Below are 25,921 nucleotides of genomic sequence, written 5' to 3' on the forward strand. Positions count from 1 at the left end.
CACATTGATCCACAACAATCTTACAGCCTCTCAGACAGTAATGAGTGATCATGCAAAGACCACGGTGACTGATACAGGAAAAATGTTGGCTATCATTTCTTGTCATTGTACTGCAGTAACATTTTGCTGCTCCAACAGAGATCTGCCTGGGCACAATATATGCACATAACAAGACTCTACACTGAAGATCCTACACTCCAAATAAGCAAGACTGAATGATACATAGGGCGAGGATGACTACGGAAAAGATGAAACGGAGGGCTAAAGTGACTCGTCCAGAGTAGATCAGTTACAGAGGAAGGAGCTTAACCACCTCCACTAAATACTGGTCCAGTATCTTATTTACCAAACCAGATGAGGGACTTCCAACACCAGAGAAACAAACAATATTATTTCCACATGCCAGCAAAGTTTAAGCAATATGCAGCTTGAGTAATACGTAGCCTGAATATGAACTCTGTTAGAAGCATTTTTGTTTACGAAAACTGGTGCACATTATATCCAAGTTATTTTGGTATAATACTGAGCAAAATACAATATAAACCAATATCATCATCCATACCTATAGATTAAGCCTTCGCATCTATGTACTTTTTTTCCACTCCCTCAAAGAGAGCACCTTTATCAGTGACAGCTCATATACTCAGATGTCTTCTTACAATCTTAAGTGATTATTGTTCTGAAAACTAACTATAAAAGTAATACAGGCTTCTTATGAGTTATCTTTCTTGCTGCCCTGTTATCAGTCTTAAAAAATAAAATGAAGAATTTTTTTTTTCCTCTCATGGCAACTAGGGTCTGAGAATTGGAGTTATCTGTTGCTCTTATTATCACCAGTAGTAAAAGACTGAGCTGTGCAGAGGATGTAAAGCACAGAGTAAAACCTACATCACCTTCTCTCTACCTGTATTGACTGTGTAGCACTAAGTAGGAAAAATTTAATAGTTCAGTATGGAAATTTAAGTCAATGACATCCAAAGGAGACGAGACGCTAAGATGTCATTTCTTTTTCTTTCTTTCTCTTCATGGAACTGTCATAAAATTACTCCACTGGTAACTTCACTGGTAACTAAGGGCTGGTAATGGTTAGGCGGTCCTCAATTCCCAGGAAATATTTTCAGACAGATGTCTTGCTACTAAGCTGCTAAAAAACCAGAATACAAAAGCCAAGGTCACAGGCCTTGATTCTTTAGAATATTTAAGTAAAAGCTTGAAGCGTGATTTGCCTACTGATACTAGAGAACACTAATGCATTTGGAATAAGGCATGTGTTTTAGCACTTTGCAGAACTGAGATAGACTCTCTCACAGTATGAGACAGTTATAATAGTTTATTCACTTAAAAGGAGCATTTTGAGAATGAAGAAAAATGTACGCTTCTTAATGAAGTTCCCCTACTATTATAACTTACTACTTCTGTCACCTAAAACAGTCATACCTGAACATCTCTCGGGCAGTATTTTGGTTTAGAACTGTATATTCTAAAACATTTCTTCCACACTCCCAATTCTTCTCAACAGAACACTACATATTAAGATGTTTCTTGGAAAACGATGAAAATTGGTGGAACAGTTTCAGATGTTTAACTTGACATATAGTTAATTTAAAAGTGCGTGCTTGCTCACTCTCTTTCTCAAAAAAAGTATTTGAGTCCCTCTCAGGTTGCAATGCTAAGGCGAGCGATCAAGACTGTAATTCAATTTTACAGCCTTTTCTTGCTTTACTATTGTATTATCTCGCTGGATGCATACTCTTTGTCACAGTAGATACCCCTACAGATTTAAGGATGCTAAAGACTCTCCTTTTTACCTGCCTCTGCTGAAGTTAACCCAGGAAAACAGTGACTGGTAGTTAGCATAAATGGGATTCGAATCACCGATTCAGCTGGATGATAGCAGTACACATCATTTGAAGAGCTAACAGGACTGTGCTATGTTAAATAAAGACTGAAGTTAAAAGGGGGGATTTTCACCTGTATTATTAGGGAAAAGGGATGTATAAGATATGTTTACTCCTCATAACAGAAAACAATATATTCAGTTTTAACAGTACTCCATCTTAGAAGAAGCGTTTTGCTTGATTAGCTCAGAGCACTTCACAGGTACAAGTGGGCAACATTTCCCTTTGTTGAGACAGGGTGGGATATAAAGAACTTAAGGGACCTGTCAAGGTCACACCACAAGAAGGTGACAAAGTTACACAATAAGTCACTAGGGATTCCCAGCTCCCCTGTAGCAATAAAACTACAGAAACTCTGTATATACAACGCCTCTCAAAGGGTTCTGTGCTACTAAAGGAGACACAAACAAAAAGATAACAAACTGCATGCTTCTCCGCACTACCATGTCTAAGGAGTACTTTGAACAAGAGACAAGTCAAACCATATCTTAGTCTCAGCTTTATAGCTAAGGGAGGTAAGGCAGCAAAGCAAGTACTAAGAAATCTTGTATAACTCACACACTTGCTTAGTCCCATCCATGTATCATTAATTAAGGCTGAGGAAATAACCGAGCGTTAGAGGAACACGGAATAGGGGCCACAGGATCACGCAGGTTTTATTTGCTTGTTTTTCTCCTCGGTGACAAAACACGATACGCTTCATGAAAAGGAAAAAAAAAAAAAAAAGAAAAAGAAATCGGGCAGATAACCCCGAAGACTCGGAGGGGTCCTGTTGTCATGGAAACAAGTCACCACTAACGAGCTTTTCCAAGACACGAGTGATTAATACCCGAGTCCTGTAAATAAATATTGATTCAAACCCCAAACGCGCACATAATAAACCTACTGCCAGCAGCCTAGATCACCGGCAAACAAACGAGACGGCCAGCCCGCGGCTTGCGCCCTCCCCACCGGCTCCCCGAGCCGCGCTGCTGCCGTGCGGCCCCGGCTCCCCCTCACACCGGCGGCCACACAAACTTTCCCGAACGGCAGCGGCCGCCGGGCTGCGCCGGGGAAAGGCGGCGGCGGCCGCTCAAGCCCAACGCGGACCGGGCCGGGCCGGGCCGGGCCGGGCCAGCGCCGTTGCCCTGCTCCCGGCCGGCGAGGCCGCCGCAGCGCTGCCGGCAACCGGGGCACGGCGCCGGCAGGTCGCGTCTTAGGGAGCGAAGAGAGAAGGGCGATCCGCGACACCCCCCCCCCCCCCCCCCCGCCCCAAGCCCCGTAGGAATCGAGCCCTAACCTTGCGCTAAGTCGCTCTCGGGGCACAGCCACTTTTCCCAACAGTTGCACGCCGGAGCCCTGCCGGAGAACTCGCCGCCGAGGCGGGGCCGGGGCTTCGCTCCACGACCCGGCGGACCCTCGAGGCGCCGGTGCTCAGGAGCCGCCGCCTCCTCCTCCTCCTTCCGAATCGCCCCGCTCTGCGGCTCCCCCGTCCCCTCCTCTCCTCTCCCCGCCTGCTTCCCCACCTTCTCCTTTCCTCCCCCCGCCTCCGCTCCCTCCAGCTGCTCTCCCTCCACCTGGGGCCGGCTCTCCAGGTGCCTCCCTACTCCCACTCACGTCCCCTCTCCGACAGACGAGGCGCAGGAGCGGGCGCGCCGCCCGTCTCCCCGCTGTCCCGCACGAAAACTTGCCCGGACCACCCGGCGCTCCTTTCCCTAGCCCGCGGGGGCGGCTGGGCTGGGGATACCCCCGGCTCGGGGATGGGCAGAGCCGCCCGGAGGTGGGCGCTCACCGCAGGAAAGCCCGGCGCCGTCCTCCGGGGGTAGAGGCAGGGCTGGCGGCCGCCGCGGCATCACCGGTGGAGGTGAAACCTAGCGGGTGCGCGCTCCATGCCTCCCTCCTCCTCCTCCTCCTCCTCCTCCTCCTCCTCTCCTCCTGCGGGGCTCGCCGAGGAGAGACGCGCCGCTCGGCCGCTGCCGGCACTGCTCCGCGCTCCTCTCCTCGCCGCCCCCCGCCCGGCAGGAGCGCGCCGGGGATTAAGCGCGCATTCAATTTTCAGAGCATTACGTTAGTAATAGCGGTTCGGTGGTTTTAAATTACTCTGGGAGCGTCCGGCAGCCTGTTAAGAAGCAATCCTCTCCGGGGACGGTTTAATCGGAGGGATCAAAGCCCGGGCGCCGCGTCCTCCGGTTGCGGCTCGCCCGCCCCGGAGAGCCCCAGCAAAAAAGTCGGTCGGTCCGCTTCGGATTCCTCAAGAAAACGCCTCGGGAGAGAGTCGCCAGGCGCCCCCGCTCCGCACCTGCGCGTCCCTCCGCCCGCCGTGGCGAAGGCCGCGCGTGTTTTTTTGCCCAGGTGGCGGCGAGCAGCCCCCGTGGGCGCTGGGGCGCGCCGCGGCAAAGCGCGAAGGGAGCTGCGGGGACGGGGGAAGGCGCTGGCACCGCATCTCCCCGGAGCAGCCTGACGCAAACACCCGCCTGGTACCGCTGCTGGCGAGCCCCAGCTCTCTGCTTAGGAACAGCCTGAGGGCTCCCAGTCCCACGTCTTACTATAAACCGGCCAAGGCGAGACGGGGTCCCCCGCATCTTACTATAAACCGGCCAAGGCGAGATGGGGTTCCCCACGTCTTACTATAAACTGGCCAAGGCAAGATGGGGTCCCCCGCATCTTGCTATAAACCGGCCAAGGCGAGACGGGGTCCCCCATGTCTCACTATAAACCGGCCGAGGCAAGATGGGGTTCCCCGCATCCCGCCAAAACCAGCCGAGGCGAGATGCGGGCCGGCCGTTCAGCAGGAGTTGAGGCGCTGAAGTAAGAGCGCGTTTTGGAGCGGTCGAAGCCTGGTTTTTTGGCGGCATGCCTCTGGCAGACACACACGTGCACAGACGGGCACCGCAGCGTGAGGCCTCCTGGGGCCGATCAAAAGCGCATCTGGGCGCGCAGCGTGCCCTTGCTGCTGCTGTGACAACAGCAGAACCTGCCCCTCTAGGACAAAGACTGAAGCAACTGCGAGAGAGGACGATGCACGCCGATTTATGGGCTCACTTGTCTAAAAATGGCTAAAGCTTCCTCTTCTCTCCTTCCCTCCTCTCACGCCACGGCTCCGTAGACCAACAGGTGGTCATGACCTCAGAGAAGGAGACTGCTCTCAGCCGATGTCTATAAATGATCGCTCTCGTATGAATTCAAATTATGATAAAAACTTTTCTTCATTTACATTTTAATGCGTAAATTGCGCAAAGCAGGGAGCTCCACAGACGCTGTTGTAAGAGCGATGACTCATGCCCACCATGTACATTATTTACTGTTTGGGGATGGAGCTATGTTTAAATTAGGCCACTCGATAACATAATCTGGATGTTCTGAAGTGCCTCCCTGTAATTATGATCTGGAGGAAGTAAAGCATCATTTCTTAACCCTAGTCTCTCCCCCCGACATGTTTTAATTTACAGTCTTGCGTGAAGCTACGTTTTGAATATTCAAGCAGGTGAAGTGCACTTTCTGCACAGGTGTTGCACATGGAAAGGAGCAATCGCAGGTGTACTCAAATTAGGCAAGAATATAAACTATGACTTTCTTCACATTAGCAAATTTAGTCAGTTGTTTAAAAACTGTAAGTTGAACCATTTCAAACGGAAATCAAGGTCCCCTGTCAGCTTGTGCCAATTTCTCATAGCAGGATGTCTCGTTACACAGCCATGTAAAACTAGGCTACATTGTCCCATTGGGACTAATTCTGTTACAGGCACCAAATAAAACTCCTTATGACTAGGTGCACTGCAGTTGTTTTTTTCACAAAATAATTACAGAGCACAGGAATGGTGGACCACTAGTTCATCTGTTTGGTTTTTTCTTACAATTCTGTAGTATTGCTGATTCCTCCATTTCACCAACCCCCAAAAGGACAAGGGCAATAAGCTGTTCTATTCCCCATTTTTCCTTTTTTTTTTTTATTTTCTTTTTCAGCAGATGGTATCAAGGAAGCTCTTCCCACATGGACACAAAGATTCAAAGCCATTCTTGTGAGGTACTCAGGCTTCAGCCACTCCTTTTTTCCAGGGCTTCTGTTTCTTTTAGAGTGACACACTCTCACCCTCATCCATTTCATTGTTGCGAGTGACCAAAGGAAAAGCTGTGGCCGGAGCCTCCTTTAAATGAACCACAAATGATTCTGTATTACTCATGCCTATTTCCTGAGGAGCAGACGTTTTCGAGTGGGTATATGTGTGAGGGGAAAGAGCAGGAGGGAGGGTGTTTATTTTTGTTCGACTCTTTTTGGAGGCGAGAAAGAAATGCTGGACTTTTACTGGTTTTTGCTGGAAAGCTGGTTTGAGCTTTCAGTTGGCGTTTGGTCAGATCCCAAACCCACAGGGCTGAAATGCAACAAACAGTAATAGGAAATGCAAATTAGGACGAGAAATGGAAATTAAATCCTGATCAGTGATTCTGCCATCCCATGCTAATGCCAGATGCAGCAACCAAATGCTTCTGTCCCAACAGCCTCATCATCATCTGTGTGATGTTGTATGGCTCTTTTGCAGTAAATGTAAAATAAAACCAATCTTGTATTTCAGGTAGTTAGTAGACACTTCTTTTTTTTTTTTTTTTTAATAGCTACAAGTCCTCCTGCTCTAGCACTCCTGTCTCATATAATAAAAGCCGTTTAAATTCATGACCTCTATCACAGTGTAAACTTCAAGTACGTATCTTAGTATGGAGAGTTACAATGAATAGAAGACAACTGAGAGATTTATCTGTCACTCCTGCCTAAACCAGTGCTGGAACTGGTATTAGGACCAGGTTTGCCGAGTATGGCAGTGTTCCTGATTAAGCCTATACTACTTCAAGGTTTCAAATTTAAGGCTCTATATAAAAACACAAAAGATGGTAAGAATCCAAGCAGTGATTGCTTGTGTAATTGTGGTATAAAGAAGCCTTGAATGGGAATGTCATTTGGGCCTTGGGACGATACCACAGTAAATAATATAATCATGAAAAATAGCATAGAGCCACTATTCAAAGATTCCTTTTTTCCCTCTGAAGTTAGAGGAAAACACTACTTTAAGGTTCACAACATCTGAGTAGCTAATTTACTATTTTAGCCACTTATGGGCCAGCTCTGCTGGCTCACACAAATAACACTGCTCACACGGAAAGTCCCACTGACTTCAGTAAGGACAAGATCACACCCTAGGTTTTACAGTACAGAACTCTGTGCTGAAGCAGCCGTGTCAGAGGCCAAATGCTGTAACGATTTGCACGCATGAGTTATGCATAAAGATAAGCATATGTGTAAGCCTTTGTGGGACTGACCCCAAATTTCTCAGGTTTTCATCACTAAAGATTGTACTTTGCCAAAGCCAACAAGGCTGTATTGTTCCATCCTTGGAATTCCACACGCTTTCACCCTCTGTGTAACTGTTAACATACACACAGCTTTTTTCCTAGGCCATGTCAGGAAATCTTAATAATGCATTATGAGCGCAGAAGTAGAGCACATGTCAGTATCAGATTCATTTTTGAAATGGCTAATTCACCTTTCTTAGTATTTTAAATAGTTTTCATTGGACTATTATGGTATGAAATGCACACTGTTTCCACACAGTATTTGGAAAAGAGAGTGTTTTCAAGTATTGTTTCAGTCATCTTTCATAACTCATCTTTAAATACCATCTCGGGGGAATTTGCATGGTTTTTTTTGCAAGGGACTTGCATGCTAACAAGGTACACCCAAGGCATTAGATCCTTCCAGATGAGAAGTGTTGACATCTGTAGTGAATTAACAATCAAAGTGCTGACTGCAAACAGGGAAGTCCAAACTCAGGTGGTTTGGACGTGGCCCTGGCTACCACATGGTCCTGAAATGTGGCCAAAGATGGTTTTCAGAACTAAATGTCAAGGAGATGACTCAGGGACAGGCCTTACTGTTGCTGTCCAGGCTGTATATATGTGTGTGTGTATATATATATATATGTAGGTTTCATTTGCAAGAAGAAACTGATATTTAAAAAGTGGATGAGAACCAAGAACACTGGCATATACTTCTGTAGACATTGCTGGAGCCATGACTTTGGAAAGGACTAGCTACAGCATAAACATCTTGTTATTGTTTTAATTAGCTGGGGTTTCCAAAAAGAAAATAACAGAGGTAAAACAGCAGCTAATTATAGTAGTGCAAGGACATCTAGCTGTGTGATTTACACACACAGAGGCACATGTACACAAATATACATGTTCACTTTCAAGCCCACATCTAGAGAAGCAGAATGGGTCACAACATTACACAGTGGAGATTACACAGCCCCTGCCATGCTAGCTCTTGGTAAGGGCTTGTACCAATAAATCCACCTCCGAACACACACAAATGTGGGGGATTGGCATTAATGCTGTTATCAAGGAGGGAAGGACATTCACTCCTCCTCCCACAGAGCAGCCTGCTGTGAGTTCAGGGTGCTCTCTCCTCCATTTGATTGCTAAGCAAGTCAGATTGCAGCACCTCTCTCCCACTCACATGCACCCCAGCCAGATGCTGTTCAGAAGGGAAAGACAGGAGAGTAACTATTTTTATGTACGCAAATAAAAAATATTGGTTACTTCTTTGTGTAGACGGTGTGTTATGCTACAACACCTGACATTTAAAACCCATTAACACTTGTCATAGAAATATTACGCAATGGGTGGATTATCCCTCAATAGCTCAGCGAGGCCATCCTCAGCCTCTCTCTCTCCCCCCGCTATCTTTTAGATACTTTTTCCTCTTTCACTTTCTGCTGATTGCCTAGGAGAAAATGTACGATTTCCATTGTTCCCAAAAGGTTAACAGATATGTGCTTTTAGATTGTGTTACAATGGACTTGTAAAGCAGAGGGTGGAGAGCTGGAGCAGCGTTCCTGTCTGGCGCTGAAAGCAAAGCTATCTTTATAGTTTTCTGTAAGGGCACCATTTTTTCAAAGACAACCCACCCTTCTGAATCATTCTGCGCATGGCAAAGAAGTTACCAGTTCCAAAAGAGTCAGAGTTGGATGGGGCTGTATAACTTCATGTTGATGGAGAGAGGAGGGAGGAAGTGGAAAGAAAGAAAGAGGATTTGGCTCTACAAAATCCAAGTAGGTCTTTGTGGCCACAGTGTCCAGCCAAACCCTCCATTTATGAAAAAAGAGATGCAGCTAGATGCAGTATTTGGACTTGGATGTGGAATCCTTAGTAAGAGAAAAAAGTGGTGGAAGAACAATTGCAATGTAAGTAGAGTTATGCAAAACAAATAAGAGTGTAAAGAGAAAAGAGAGCAAATGCTGGGACAGGTTTTATATTCTCTACAATTTACGGTTTAAATTATTGTACGATGCATATCAGCTAACAGTTTTTCCACAAGTTTAATTTTGTCACTGTTCACTTTCTGTCAGAGATTATTACACAGAGTTGGATTGTTGAACAGTGGCTACATTTCATTCCAAATATGGCTACACTTAAGGGGTGGGATTGTTATTGCTGAATTGTATCTTTCACAATTTTTAAAGGAGTCCAAGATCCTTGACATGGAAAGAGCTACACAGATGTGTGATGACTATATTTTACTGGGAAATACTAAACCAAAGCAGAGAGGACAGCAAATAGGGTGGGTTTTCTTGTAGTTACAGCACAAGATTCTTGGGAATTGGTGGTTTTTACACAGGCATTTGATTCTCTGGGTACCCTTGACAAGTAGAGGCACGTTTTAGTTTAGCTATCCATAACATAAACACAAAAATATCTGGTCTCCTAGATGTGCTGTGGGACATATTGTTTGTAAAGTATTTTAAGGTTCTCCAAATGAGAGGGAATTTGTATTGTTGTATTTTTCTTACTATAAACCAGCAGGAGCTCTTCTACAGCTGAATCCCTCAATGTGTGCTCACTTTATGGGGCTTGGAGGGTGGTACACGTGAGAGACACATGGGACTGACTCATCTTCGTATTTCTTAGCTGGCATAAGTGACCTTTGCAGGATAGATTGTTTAGAATTTTGCTGGGAATATAGGTTAGCTTTGGGTTCATCGGTCTCTTTCAGTCCTCTTATAGCTGTAGGACATTTAAGGATCCAGTCCAATTAGGGAGAAAAGGAAGGCTGCTTTTCTTTCAGTCAGAAAAGGTTTTATTTTGATGCGTCCACAAAATGAGATTTTCCCCTAATCTCCTGTGTGATTCATTCACGTAATCCCTTTGTAGGCACATCACATTAATCCTTGTTATTACAGAGAGAAACTAAAACATTGAAAGTGTCAAAACATACTGCTCAGCGGAAGAGGCCAAGATGTTGGATCTCCCTACTCTTTATACTATAATAAAGATTTACATTGTTTATGTCTTAGCACTTCACTGGAAATATTCCCTGAAGTTAGTATTCACAGAAAAAAAAAGGAAAAAAAAAAAGAGAAAGTATTTGAATGAGAAACATGCAGTGCAACATTGAGCCATGCCAGCAAAAGCATTTTTCTACTGTATGGTAATGAGCTGCAAAAGCTGGGTGAAAGGGTTTTTAATGTGAGCTGAACCCAGACACTGAAGCATACTTCGGAAAGTTGCTTATGTTTTCCTTTATAGTCAATCTCCATGGAATCTGTCTGTGCAGAGCAGACACGCAGAGAAAATGAACAATAAAACCATCATGTAAATAGGTTTCTCTTGCACAATATTCCATGCTCACAGGTTTTAGATTGCCATCCTTGGGCTAGGATTTGCATGCAGTAAATGTCCCTTTACTATTAATGGGCATGGCTCATAATCAAAATCCCCTGTGTACTAATAAGCGATTACCTCCAGAACAGTATTCCACCCTCCTGTTGAGGATTTCTTACTGATGGACTGGAAAAGGAAATTTTAAACTTCACTGTAAAATTCTTCTCCTGCCTGAAATGGAAACCGGAATGGTCACCTTCCCTGTGATGGCATGCTTCTCCCTCACTGTACTTCTGTATCCTCCCTTCTACACTTACTGCAACCATGCACAGAAATATGTGTCAAGAGCCAGCGTACCAAACTGCACCACTGCTTTCACCAGGGTCCGGCCGGGTATCTGCCAGAAATTCTCATGAGCTCATATAGCATTTTCATTTCTCTGCTATACACTGTATTATACTCCCTTCTGTATTTTCTCCTTTGCAAACCTTTGCAAAAGCAGACACACCAACCACAGGCAGTTTGGAGGACAGATATTTAGGTGTCCTTCTAAATCATCTGTGCCCATATCCTTAAAATTATTTAAGCATCAAACACCTACATATCCTTGAGGATCTGGGTCACAGATGTATTAGAAAATGTTATCTTCACTTTGAAGTGCAACTTCAATACAAATTTGCTTGCTTCATGCTGCTCCTTCCCTTCTTGCTTATTTACACCAGACACCTTTTTGTTAGTGAAAGGAGCAGAAATAGGTTACTTTGTATTTCAGTCACTTAACCACGCATTCTTAGGTCACTGTTTATTTTGAGGAAAAAAAATTTTTTTGGGGGGTGGCACACCTACATTAAGACATCACAGATCACTGACAGAAAATGGAAGAAATCGTTTCGACTGATGGGCTGGTAGCCAAACCCAGGGAGAAAGCAAGTAGAGGTGACCTGAGTACATTAGAAATTACTGCTCTTTCTGGAAGCATAGTTTGACACTCGTCCACTTCTGTCTAGCTAGATAAAATACTGCTCCGTGTGTCTTCCTGCAGGAAGGGATTATAAGTGAGACATCTAAAACAAAGGTCCTTTTCTGTTCAACACAAAACTAGTAAGATGTTGTGGTTTTGCTGTCTTTTGCTAAATGATGGCTGCATACCTATGGTGTTCTGTGAGCAACGACTGGTGAAATTTTTTTCTCGGGATGAAATGCATTAAACAGTATCACTGTAAGTAGTAATTACTAGCCATTTGATGTCATAATATTAAGCTTGCATTTCGATAATTTTCATAATAATAGAAGACTTTTGCATGCTGCTTTTGGGGGAGATCTTGATTTATCTTGGCTGAAGTGTTTCTTTTTCCTTCTCGCAGCATAAACTATATTTTGCCAGAAAGCATATCAGTCAGTATCGAGTCACACTCAGGTTGCCTAACTCACCAAGTAAAGTCCATTGTGCTGAGTTGCTCACTGTGCACAAACAGGGAGAGCAATCTGGACTTCAGGGCAGTCTGTGGTAGGGGAGAGGCTCAGGGAAAGAGAGAAATGTCCGTTTTGGAGGTTCATGGAGAACAGAGGTTGGAAAGAGAAGGTGTTTCAGAGTGTCAAAAGAGAAGCAGGTAAGAAGGGCTTGCAGAAGAAAAGGGATGAAATGTAGAAATAGAGGGAGAATCAAAGAAGGAGGAAGAGAAGCAGCTCAACAAAGAACACCCAGGGAACTGTAAGGGATGAAACAGAAACCAGTTCACTGTAAGGATCTCAGGACTCCTGTATAAAGTATGTGCAGAATTAGAGGGCTGGAGGTCTTTAATGCCAACCACGGTGACAGTGACTGTGGTTGCTTCTCACCCAAATGCATGTTGGCATTTACGTGTCAGGGTTTCTGAATCCTGTTGTGTTGACTCTCATACTAAAGCCCTTTCAAAGCAGCCAGGGAATGCTACCAGCGTGACTGGTAATGGAATTCTGGACACTCTCTTGGGGCAAAGACATTTGCAAAGAAAAATCTACAACTGAGTAAATAAAAAGAAGTCACAAATATTTTCAGAGCTATTTCTCAGTTTTGAAGGTAAATGTTCACAAATACATCCTCCTCACCCTTCCCACATGTCAAGAGCTTGTCCCAGCCTCCTGAGGACCAGAAATGAATGTGAGGAATTGCAGAGAATCCAGGTGGAACACAATAATAATAATGTTTGTTTTAATTTTTGTCTTTATTTTACACAGTTCCTGTAATTTTTTCTGACTCTTCTTATATTTTTATAGTACTCCTGCATTTAAAAGGATATTGTTTAATCAGTAGCTGTCACTGCTTTAATTATAATAGCAATATTTGCTCTACAAAGCTATGTAAATCAGGCACACTCACATTCTAATCTAGTATTTCCACATCCCATTTATTTGCAATATTCTTAAGAACCTTGTAAGAATTATTTAAACTGTCTCTGGTCTCCTCTGCTGAAGAATCACATTTGGCTGAATTTCTCCTGCAACTGAAGCCAGCCTGGCCTTCTGTTCTTGGGCTGTTCACATCCCAGTTAGAGATGGGAACAAGAACATAAGATTTTCTGGGAAACTGTATCTACCTGCTCATTTTTGCTGCACAATGGCAGGAAAAAAATCACACGATATTTTGTGCTTTTTTCTTCATGGCCAAGACTTGCCCAGAGTTCAAAAGCACTAGGCAGAGCTGCTAACAGAAATACAGACTCACTTGACAATACCTGCTGCGATTGGAATCAGCCAGTAAAGACTGAGGAAGGGCCTTTTTGAATTTGTTGAAGTGGCAAACAAGAAGGTAAGTATTAATAGCAGATTCTAATAAACCTTCACGTGACCAGAAACAATATCCAACTGTTGCGGCCTTTTAAGCACTTGCAGTTGTGGCAAATCTTGCAGTCTTGACACAGAGAAAATTCCCACTAGAATTAATAGGAATTTGCATGAACAAGGATCGAATGACTGCAGACTTGCAGCCCAGCCCTACAAGCCATTTCTCATGACAGCATCCAATTAAAACTAATGAAGTAACTTGTTCAGGATCACCCAGGGAAATGATGGGAGAGGCTGGGGCGGGGAAGGGGGACACGACACTCGGATTACACAAGTCACTGCCAAGTTTCTTGATGTTACAATGTCAAAAATACTTAGAAAACAGAAATGCTGAAGAATAGTGAGAAATGCTAGCCATTAGTTTAAAGTGGCTCCCAGGCAATCTGTCTGGGGTGATCAATTTGCAGGTATATCACCACTGAGGTATAAAGTCCTGCTTTCTGGCAATATTTCTAACCTATCTGACATGTAATTGGGTATTACAATTAAAATGTGAGAGTATCTTATATTTTGTAAAGGAAAAGAATTATGTCTTAACATGCCAGGTGGACTCGATCTCTGTTCTCTTCACCTACACCATATTTCAGCTCCCCCTGGACATTACAGAGCAGCCCAGAGATGATGCTCTTTCACACGCAGCTGGCTGTGCCTGATTTTGCCCCTTGCCCAGCTCAAACCAGTAAATTACATTCTGTCTGTGACCAAACCTCCTCTTTCCTCTGGCTCACCCTCTACACTGGATGCAGCTGAAGGGAGATGACATCCCTTTGCAGGCTGGCTGAGAAAGCAGCTGTTAAATCAACTTATCATCACCTAGGGTGTTAGAGTGGCATGAGGGGAACGGGGAGGCTGTAAGGATTTGGCCTGCTGTTTATAAAATAAACAGATTTGCTTGCTTGCTTGTGTTGCAAATGCCACATGGGAGTCACTAAAAACAGGAAGAGTTTCAGAAATCTAATTTGCTTTTCATTGTGTATGCTGTTTGATTACCTTGTACATTTCTTTCTGTTTGCAATAAAAATAGTTACTTTCCAGTCACTTTCATTTTAGGTCTCTCTCTAGCACTCACACACCAATATAACATTTGAATTGCAAATACTGTAAGAAATATTTATTAGTCACTTCCTCTGGATTTTATGTATATACGCATCTATATCTTCCTAATGTTTTCAGTTACTATGAGGCTTTATTCTTCTGTCTTCTAGCAGGCGGCTTTTAACTAGCTCTGTGTCTCTAAGTGAGGAAGAAGGGAGGAGCAGTAGTGCATTTAATGTACTTTCTCAGAAAACTGTTCAATCACAGTTTTTGAAAGAAACGTCTGAGTACTGTGCGAGAACTTCAATGCGCAGAGAAAGCTCCCCTTGACTAGACACTCACTACCACCTTGTCTGACACCCATGCAATTTAAATGATTAAATGAATTCAAGAAGAAGATCCTATAATGAAATTGCATCCTCCCCTACTTTTCCAGCTGCTTCCCCCTCTCGAAGCTTACCTAACTCAAAATGAGGAGCTTGCTTGCTGTGGTCCATTATACTCCAAAAGGAACATGAAAGAGTGTCTGAACCAAAAATATAAAACATGTCTACATGTCTACAAACACCACGATGGTGCCATCCAAATCCTTGAACCCCAGAATGCAATATATTTTCTCCAGTATGCTAGCTGCTCATGGAAACAGCACAAGAGGAATCAAAAGAACCCCAAACTTCCCTAACATGCAGCAGAGCAAATTCACACAGGCCTGATAAAAGCAAAATGGGTAAGTCAGTCCCCCATGGGACAAACACTTCTCCCAAGCTTCTTCCAGGGAGAATGTGAAGCATTTTCCCATTAGTGTGGACACTGTCAACCTTTTCTGAAAAGGAACAAGGCCAATATGGATTTTCACTCCCTTGAGCTGAATTTGCAGAAGCCTGTGTGGCTGTGCAGCTGCAAAAAAAAAAAAAAAAAAAAAGGTCCCCTGAGAGTAATGAAACACCATGTCACAGAAATAAGACCTAACAGTCTTAGCTTTCTGCTCAGCTTTATGACCAGCATTTCAAAACAACTTATATTTGCTGCTCAGTAGATATTATTTATTTTGGAAGCCTGTATATACTTATTGGACTTCTGTAGCAGAAACAGTTGTTAAGGTAATACAGCAGTAGGCTAGTGATTTGTGTTTGTCCATAGAGTCTGGCTTATCTTTCATGGAAGTCAGTTGTAGATGCATAAAGCTGGCATAAACTTAGGACCTTTCTCACTTTCTTAAGATCAGTGATTATGGTGGCATTACCTGTGACATGGCCAGGCAGCGAAAGTATCTGAAGCCATGTAAGTCACAGGCCAATTTCATACAGAAGTATACCATTAAACTGAGGGTATCCAAAGATCCCCAACTAGCTAGCTAGCCTTCTCTGCCCTGTGACCCTCCTTCACCCTTTGTTACTATCACCTTGTCTCTCTGGTTTCAGCAAAGTTACTCATGACATATATCAACATAAGTAAGATTAGGAGGCGGCCCCTTGATTTCTCTCCATCTCTGTATTTTCCCTCTACTCCTTTGACAAAGAGGTTCCACCTTTATTTTCCCCCTTAAATAAGTTGGTAGAATATTGTCAATTTAGGTACTTTATGCTGGATGAGCTGTAAACAATCACCTAAAAGGGAAGGGGTCAAGAATACAGATTTTTTTGGCCTTAATTTGTCTAGATCCATGTGTCCAAGTGATATAACACAACATAGATCCATTGCTCTCAGTGCCTTGAGAAAGGACTTTGATTTCAAATTCAAAGGACTGTGCTCCTTCCACTGAAATCCATAAGAATACTGGTTTGAACAGGTTCAGGATATAGGGCTTGAAGAGTCTGATTTTCAGAAATTCTGGGCTCTGACTTTTCTCATGGGCCTCAGTTGAAATGGAGGAAGGTAAGAAATGCTGGTCCTAAGATACCAGGTCATCAATGCTTTGCATGGATCATTTGCAGTGATGGAAAGGGGGTTTCCACCCATTCACAGCTATCACACACTGCCCTACAGAAAGCACAAGCACCAGGTTTATAATCTACAGGCAATACTCATGTTGCTGTCAACTCAGCTCGTGTACTGGCTTTCAAAGTGCACAACATTTTACATTACAACATAGGCCGCCCTATATATTAAATACCATTGAACCACAGTGTAAAACAGCAGAAAACTTAATAAGAAGTTGTTAAATGTTCTTTGAAATTGGTCACAGTGATGCACAGAATAAGAGCTATGGATTAAAGTGAACAGAATATGCTACTGTCATAAAGTCAATGCACGTAGCACATGCCACATTGCAACTTATAATTAACTCTGGCTGTATTTAGGGAATATGACATGACAGTGCATGGATCATGAAGCCAAACAAAATTCCAAGTGTCTTCAATTACCTGACAAGTGTTATTTTAGCAGTAGGATACCCCATTCCCCTACTGTCTTACTGCATTCATAAACTTAAATCAATATTTTCAGTGTTATTTGCAGCCTAAATGATGACAGATATTTTAATTTTGAGGTTGCTGTATTAAATTGTGTCATTAATGGGATTTTACCCCTCTCTGTCTCCCCTAAATGATGTCTCTATTTTCCCTTCAAGATGAGTCTCCTGACTACATTTTTCAGCAATACCAGACAGAAAGAAGCTTCTATCGTTTACTATGAAATGTATTTTTAAGGTTAATTCTTTCCTTTTTATGGTAGGTACACATATAAAGCTGTTTCAGAGCAGCACCAATTGAAATACTATTTGAGTTTGGAAAGATAAAATTACTAATGTAGAATCAGCAGGGAGACCTACAGGCTACACAAAATCATTATTTTTGGTAAGTCATACTCATAGTTCAGTGAGTTTGGTGGTTTATCTCTAGGAGGAACTTACACCATGTACTTCATCTACAGGCAAATCTTGTTGCTGATCTCATTCTGTTTGCTCTTGCAGTAGCTTAAATTGGCATCACAATGAAAACTGAGATGTGAATTTAAGAGCCAGCCATGGCTGGTGTTGGGCCTTTCTTCCTCTGAAGAATGTACATATTGTTCATGATAAATTCAAGTTTGTAGCTCACCTTGACTATCTATGACAAAAAGCTGCTAAGGTGTCCAATTCCTTCCTTTGTAAGAAAAAACCTGCTTTGCCAAAATGTCAGCTTACTACAGTCTGGAAGAACAAACGCTCTGTGAATTGGCAGGCAAACATAAACCTCAGTGGCAGTCAATGAAGGAAGAAGGGAGAGATGCGGTTTTTGTTGAGACCACAAAGTGAGCGTGCAGTATTTAAAATGACTTTCCATTTTCATTCTTCCATGTAAGACCGGTTAGAGAGAAGAAAGAAAAAGTTAGGCTAGGTTGGTGATGCTTCAGTCTGAATGAATTGAACTTTCCTTTCACTTACAGAGACAAAATAATACAACTGACTTAATTCACTTTCATTTATGTAAGATGTACATGCACAGTACCTCAGTCTCTGGCAGAAAGTGGATGATTTATGCTGAGAGAGTATCTTCGGTGTATCATTGTCAGAGCACAGAGTAGAACATTAAGACATAGCCAATGAAACCTTTGTGATTGCCCAGGAAGGCAGACACCAAAAAGACGTATTGGGAGAATTGTCTTTCTGGCCATGCTGTCTTCTCCTACGTAACATTTCCGTAATTTCTGCTGACTAGCATTCAGTAATGTCTTCTGCCCTTATGATCAATATGAGCCCATTAAAATGTATGGGGCTATGTTTGGCAATAGAAGGAGGTTGATATTTGGTCGAAGTGAACCGAGCCTTTCAATTCTGATTGAACAGCAGTATTACTTGATACACTAGGCATTGTCAAACACAATTAGTGACTCGGAAAGATAAATACTAAATAATACAGGAATATGAAAATAAACTGCAATATCATGTTATTACCATGTTGTCTTCTATAAGGAACATGACACTATATTAAATGAAAATCCAATTTATCCTTGATATTAAAAAAATGTTGAAAAAAACCCATTGAATTGTAAACGTGGACAATAGCAGAGCTCCTTATACATCTTGAGACACTCTGTTGTTCATTTGAGAAAGTTGACTCTGTTCTTGACATTTGCTCTTATATTCATGGCAGTAAAGCTCTGGAAATATGTAGAGGCAGTCTCTTAATAGTTTGGCTTATAAAAAAAAAATCCAAGAACATCCAGCCAGCTAAATAGTCCAACCAACAACGTATGCCAACTTCACTGCTAACTGCCTGTTTTAAGCCAGACCAGCTGAGTGTCTGCTACCTTACATTTTTACTGGGCTAAACTCAACTTTTTTTTTTTTTTTTTCAGTAACACAGATTGTAAAAGAAATAATTCGGAATTACTGAATATTTTGGCTGACCAGAACAAAAGTGTTATCTTTCATTCTTTAATCCTTTTTTTTAAATTAAATGTTGGCAACTTTAAAATAATTTTGAAGGAAAAAATTGAAAAATCTTGTTTGAAAACAATTAATTGCAGCATATTTGTATTTCCAGTATTTTTTCCATTTTTAAACTATCAGCCAAATCAGTGAAGACTTGTGACTGTTGAACAAATGTATTTTTCATAAATAAATCATTAGTAAAATCTATGAGTCTGAGTCACTCCACTCTAGATATTGTATGTCATAATTTTCTGAGACCATTCTTTGGTTAGAAGTATGTCTCACTTTCATCTGTTTGTAAAGCACCGAGTCTATATCTAACCTTGAATTATGTAACTGATTGATGAATAATCACTAATGTTTCCATAATTTCTACTACAGTACAGCCTAACATCCCCACTGATACCGGACTCCCATTGGTTAGACTCTGGGCAAACAAAACTAATCTCCCTGTTTAGAGTCATTCATAATACAAGTGCTTAAAAGAGATCAGAGTAGAAGAAGAAAATGCCAAAATCTGCTTTTTAGACGTTTAGTGCTGAGACAAAGGCAGGGCGAATGATTTCTCTCAAGTTTTGCAAGAAGTCTGTAGAAGAGATCAGAAACTGAACCAACATCTCCTGAGTTCCTCTGTGGTGCCTTACTACAAGACAATCCATCCTGGAAAGAAAAGACAAACCACGCTTGTTATTTCAGCATTTGCTGAGCTCCAAATGTGGTGAAGCTGCTAGGTCGAGGATCACCTCTGTCTCCATGAGCATGATGCTAACTGCGCAGATGCTGATGCAGAGTAAGGCGAGAGTCTTCAGTCTCAAGTGAACTGAGTGGTTTTCTCAGTGTAATTTGCTATATGTATTGGCATATTGTCTTTGAGTCTAAGCCACAGATCCAGATCAGGCTGTGGTAGGCACTGTACAAGCACAGACCAAATAAAATAGCGCTTTTCTCAAAGAGCTCATAGTTTAAGCACTGCTGGCACCTCCAGTACCTGAAGCGCTTATGATTGCAAATGAAATCAGGAGTGTATAGCCATGACATATGTAAGGCTTCATTGTTTTTATAAATAATGACAGGCTCAGAGGCATATGAGGATGTGAGTTTTAATATGCTGATGAAAGGTTCTATGTTTATATTCTCATAAAAAGAAATCTCTTTGGAGGACGTTTATGATAACAAGCTCTTCTTTTTTCCTATTCAGAATGTTATGTTCTTTGGAAGATTTCAAGTATTGATTTGCAATAAAATTTCAGGAAGAAAGACACAAAGGGAGAAAAAATTATCTTTAAAAAGAGAAATTACATGGAAATATGAGAGGAAGGAAAGCTATTTTTCTTCTAACTGGCATGCAAAAGAAATGGATATAGTTGTCTTTAAGAATATTTATTTGCTAAAAGTAATCCAGCTATTTATGAGAAAAAGGAAAAATAAGAGATCATCAGGAAAAAAATGAAGGAAAGGACATTTAGCTAAATTCTTACCTTTCATTTTAATTAACAAGAAAATAATCTGGTAAGATAATGGTCTTTGTTTTCTGAATCCAAGGACACCTCCTCCCCCCAAAAATCTGAAATTGTTGCTGGCAGCACAGATTGTATATAAATAAATTTAAATTAGAACATGTTTAGCTCTTTCTTAATCAAACTAACTTTTATTCGGTTTATTATTGTTAATGATAATGAGCTGAGCCATATCAGATATAGAGTCACAGAGAGAGAGCTGTTGAAAAGCTGTTTCAAGAAAGCAGATACTGTTCTGTTAGGTAGCATCTCACACTTTATGCAACAACTGCACCTCACTAGCAAAACAAGATCTGCAGCAAGAGACATTTCAGTACAGCAAGAGCCTTTTTCCAGGAAGAAGCAGGAGACTGGTCTGTTTAGTTAATATTTGACACCACAGATCAACTTTGTTTCCCCTTTTTTTAAATGCTTTGTGGAAAGTTTATTACTCACTGAATATTTAAAGGGCAGTAGCATCTTATGCAAATGGACAGGAAAAACCCTTCACTTGCCATTACTCTACCAAAGACTGGTTACTTTCCCATGGGAAGTTTCGCTATGTGATGGCAACAGAGCACTTAGGTTTCTAAAGAAGAGAAGAAAGTGGGCAAGATAGGAGCTTCAGAATAGCCAGGGTCTGCAAGAGTTTTCAACGTCCTGTTCAGCTTCCATCAAAACCCCTGATTTTGATCATTCCAAAACATGAAATTTACTTAACAATGAAATTGCCATTTTCGTCTCACTGACCTGAACACACATTTGTCTGCCATTACAGAAAAAGTGTTTTAAGGAAAATGCTTGAAGAGCCAGCAGCTCATTGGTGCTCAATTCACCATGCTGCAATAATATTCGGGTTTCAATCTGTATTCACAATGGTAAGAGATTTCAAAGAAAGTTTCCAGAACATAGGAAGGCAGGCTGTATGCTTGCAACCACGTTTCCCAACAGGTTGTACCACCATTTGTTTTCAATGAGGTAGATACAGTTGATTCTTCCTTGGGCAAGGTGATAAACTAAATGACAACCTGAAGTCTTTTGCAGGTCTATTTTTGTGATTTATGATTAGCCTTTGCTTGTGAGTCTTCCTTCTGGGAGCTATACAAGAACGTGTTTCTCTCGGTGTTCACACACAATTCCAAGGCGTGCTAAGAGCAGCTGGCATTACTCCCAGGCCATGGCTGAGCTACCATCAGGCCTTCCAACTAAAGCTGGGTAAAGCCGGGTCGGTGCTGGAATAGAAGACCTTTGGAGAATACCAAGCTGCTGAGAAACAGTGGAAAAGCTGGAAAATGACAGAACTGCTGTCTTCAGCATGAGACAGAACACCATGGTTCCAGTCACTTCTGATTATTGTTCAGGATATCATCATCCTGGCCATACTCACAGCTGGCCACACACTTCTTGCTCCCTAAGCTCCCTTTGTGATTTAATGGATAAAAAGACTGTTCACTCTTTCTGTCCCAGCTTTATGCTCAGTACGTGACTGAGAACTGACTGCTGGGAAGGACGGTCCACAAACAGCTCTGGGGCAATCAGCACTGCTTCTGTTTTCATGGCTTTCTAGGAGAGGATTTTTCTGTTGACATGTTGGAGCTGTAACACGCAACACCATGTAGACACGCCTCAGCTGTCCCAAATGAACCAATAAAGTGCCCAAGTGAAGTACCAGGCTAAGGAAACTACACTGCTTGTAGCACAGAGACAGGTATCTAGTTCAGGTACCTCTTTATATTATTGCGTGGATGTATATCAACTTAGGCAATGAACAGTCAAGGTTGAGATCTATTGATCCTGTGTTGGGGTCTGCTGTTAAACTAAGGCTGTGCTCCATTTCATGACAGGTTACTTCTGGGATGAAAAGTCACTACTACACATTAAAAAAGTTTCTTTTGGAGAGACTGGAGTGGACCCTAACATGGTCTTCTCAGATAACTGTCATAGCGTGACCAGTAGTATTTATATGAAGACCTGTGCCCGTTGGTACTTTGTGACAATCTCAAGAGAAATGGCCAATAGCAATGAAGAAACAGAGATGAGCCTCAGTGTATAAATCTGAGGATACTCGAACAGGTGTCTTTTCATCTGCAAAATGAGAGTACTTGAACATTCCAGACAAAAGAAACATGAAAGCATCACTGAGAAAAATCCCTTTTGGATAAACCACCTATCAAAACACTGCACAAAGTATATATGAATCATCCCTTCATAAAATGGAAACTGAATTAGTAAAATCTTCAGAAACAGCATTTAACTCTCATACTCTTTGTGTGGACATTGCCAAAACTCAGAACTCAAAACTGCTCTTGCTCATCTAATGAAATTCTTGAGAAGAGAAGTAGAATTCATAATAACGGCTTCTAGAGTTCTGCTGCTTGTGGTAGAAGCAATATTGTAAATTCTTGCATGCTTCCAAAAGGAAAGTTACAGTAACTGTATTGTTACTACTCTGTGTGTATTACAAGTAAGAACTGTTAAGTGCTCATTTTTAAGAACCACATTCCATTAGATTGCTTACAAGAAACCTCATTTATGCATCTGCTTTTTCTTTCCTAGGAAAATGCAAAATTAAGTTATCATGACAACATTTTATTGTGTACAAAATTAGCTCGATTACTAAATCACGAAAGAATTGCAATAGAAACAGATATAACAATAGTATGGCAAATAAAATCCTTATGGCTCCTTCTTCCTGTACTTAGAAAATGAAGAATGATTAGCCACATGTTATAGCAGGACCTATGTTGCTGGCTGTAGAGTGCAAAAATGTTGATTTTAAGTGGTATTATACATGCTCTATTCTGTCTATTAAACTTGTTCTGTTTATCCTGATTATGTTCTTTGTATATGAAAACTATCTGGAAATGGAGGATCCCAAGCATCTGTCCTTTATTTTTGTTTATTGTAGATTTTGATTTTATATTCATGTCACAACAGCTGTGACATGGTTTCTGTGGATTAGAAGTCTGAAAGAGCAGATGACTTTTCACAACACATGCACATAATAAATCTCTAAAAGGATATAAGGTACAAGTATAGTAAGTTCTGTTCCTACCTAACTTGAGGCCTTGACAAGTTAGACACTTAGGTGATGGGCTTAAATTAGAAACAAGGTCATGTTAGGCTTCCTACATAGTTAATCCGTGCTTCCTGAGGGAGATGCAGCCCACCTATGATATCAGTCACCCACTGGAGGTGCCTAGCATTCTTCATTGACTGCAAAGGGACCCTACAGTGACCTTGATCCAAATATAGATCCTTTCTAGGTACTTGAAGTTAGTTTAAAGGAATCCAGGACTCTCTAGATAGTTAGGTAAGTTTAGATTAGAGAGGGAAAAAAGGCAAGATGAAATGGGAAGACACGCTGTGTTTAAAGAACCCAAGTGCGTTTGGTATTTGAAGTTTTGATAAGAAGAAAAACCCAACACCTTACAGAAGAACTTCTGTCCCTCATTCTTTATGACCCATTTTGGCCTCTGACCCTCCATTCCAGAAAAGAACCCAAGCCAAAAATAAACACCCCTCCCTCTTACTCTGGTTAAGATGGTTACTTGCTCAGGAACATAAGACCACTTGTCCTGGGTCGTCTCTGGCCAGTACCCAGTCTGTCTCCAACAATAGCCAGAAATACTTGTCTATGGGGGAGCACAAGTATTGGAACAAACATGGAGTGACATTTTTCTGCAATATTCTTCCAACTTCTAACAGTCTGTGGCTCAGTGGCATCCTTTGTAGTTAACAACCTTCAATTGTATTTCTCTTACATTAACCTGTCAGATGTCCTCTTTAAGCTGTGTAAACCGTTGTTTACCAATTTCCTGGGGCAAGGAATTCCACTGCTGAACTGCATGTTGTTTTAAGACATGTTTGTCTTCTGATTTGTTTCTTCTGATTTTGTGGTGTTTTCTGTACCATATCCTTTTGCACTCAGCACCAGGAATCCTTGACTGTCCTTTCCTCCTTCGAAAGCTCTGAAGGGTGAGTAGGTAACTACCTGATGCAAGCTCACAAGCAACTGAAAGACTTGGGGAACATTGCCTCTTTTTTCTCTCTTTCCAGGCTCAGAAGGACAAAAATGCCCAGCTAGAAGAAGCGGCTGAAACACAAAAGGCCTCGTAAACACCAATACTATGGAAGAATGGCATCAAAGGGAGAATACTGACGGTGGATCACGTGCAAGAGCTTTGTAGCCAGCTGAAGAGAAACATTCAGAGATATGTTAAATCCGAAATATTGGAGAACTTCAAAAGAGGTCATTCTGCAATTGTAAGGGTTCCTGAGAGGACAGAGAAAAGCAGCCTCTGGAACTATGCCCCTCCCCACTCCTTGAAGAAGTTTTTACCCTGTTGGATAAAAATAAAAATTATTTTGATAGGTTACTGTCTTCTAAACCAACATTGAATGCTAAACCTCAGGAATTGACTGGAACATTTTTCAAATTCCCCTTAAAAAAAAAAGACTGCCATTAGCCTGTGATAAAAAAAGAAACTATGTTAGGGAACACAGTGTATTAAGACACTATGAAGACAATTATTTTTAAAGATTTAGGCAAAAGACAAGCAAGAACAGAGATCAGACTTTTCAAGGAAATATGCTAAGCAGGGGAGACCATGTTTCTCCATGAACTTTCAGCCCAGCTTTAATTCAAAGTTGGTTACAAAGTGCATCCTTTGCAGAAACCAGAAAAAAGTTTTAATATTTGTACTAGTTTGTTTGTTTGTTTGTTTCACACCAAGTTCCTTTTAGTTGTTACAGTTGTCTACCCTACTTGTACATAAAAACTTAACCAGTGGCTGTGACTAACACATCTAGTAACCTTTTCTGCTCCAAGTGCATGCTTTATTATCTCCTGGAATAGGTATAGCAAGTTTACTATGTGGTTGAGTGTGAAATAGTCCAGGGAAGAGACTAAAAGCAGTATCGAATTCCGCAGGGTTCTTAGGGGAATGAAATATTGGTATGAAGGATGCATTTAAATTGTGTTATCAGTTACACAAGGTGTCTTTGGTTTCTCTAGCTGTAGCAGTGAGTTAATGACATGTTGGCAAGCACACCTAACTGGACAGATCAATACAGATAATTTGTTTGCAGATAGTACAGTGTTATCTCAGCACTGAAGTACACCAAAGAGATGGTTTCCCTGCAGGAAAGCATTAACTTTGCTTTAGAAAAGGAGTGCCAGCAGAAACCCCCTCTGTGCCATCCTGTCTGGTTTCTGGGAGTCCACAGAGGCTCGCGACTCCACGTGTTGGAAGCATAGAAGAAAGGTGCTCTTGCAAAATGGCACCATGTGATGTGTGAATAACCTGAATGATGCACTGATGGGGAGGCTGAAAGGAAACAGTACAGGTTGCTGAGCTATGGAGTACTGTGATTTCTACCCTTCTAAAGCTTTTATTTGTCCTTCATTCATTACCTTTGATTTTTTTTAGCCTCAAATGCTCCCCTTTTGCTCCTACCCATCTCCTTTCTTCCACAGGCCGGGTCCCTTCCCCTGTTTTCCCACCCCCTCTCACCTGGGATCTGAGATTCCCTGTCCCTATTTTCTAGTCAGAGCTCCTCAAAAATGCTCAGACCTTGAGTATAACAACACGGCACATGAAATGTACTAACAGGAGCCTTAATACAAAAGTTTATGATGTGTGGCAATAGGCCTATTTTTCTTCAGTTATTTCTATCTGCCT

General features: G+C 41.9%; 1 protein-coding gene across 7 annotated transcripts in view; it reads right to left on the reverse strand.

The window, feature by feature from the left end:
- The window catches only part of SHISAL1 (shisa like 1), a 204,168-nt gene that overhangs the window by 82,479 nt on the left and 95,768 nt on the right, over positions 1-25,921 (reverse strand). For 5 of the 7 annotated variants that reach the window (XM_052789975.1, XM_052789973.1, XM_052789976.1 and 2 more), the window contains exon 1: positions 3,670-3,796. The exons of 1 other annotated variant lie outside the window; for it this stretch is intronic. The gene's annotated coding sequence lies outside the window, so the exon portion shown is untranslated. Of the gene's footprint in view, positions 1-3,177; positions 3,334-3,669; positions 3,797-25,921 lie in introns of those variants that run through there. One more of the 7 variants, XM_052789971.1, reaches the window with a different exon arrangement.

The sequence above is a fragment of the Harpia harpyja genome, chromosome 6 (genome assembly GCF_026419915.1).
Source record: "Harpia harpyja isolate bHarHar1 chromosome 6, bHarHar1 primary haplotype, whole genome shotgun sequence".
Taxonomy (NCBI): domain Eukaryota; kingdom Metazoa; phylum Chordata; class Aves; order Accipitriformes; family Accipitridae; genus Harpia; species Harpia harpyja.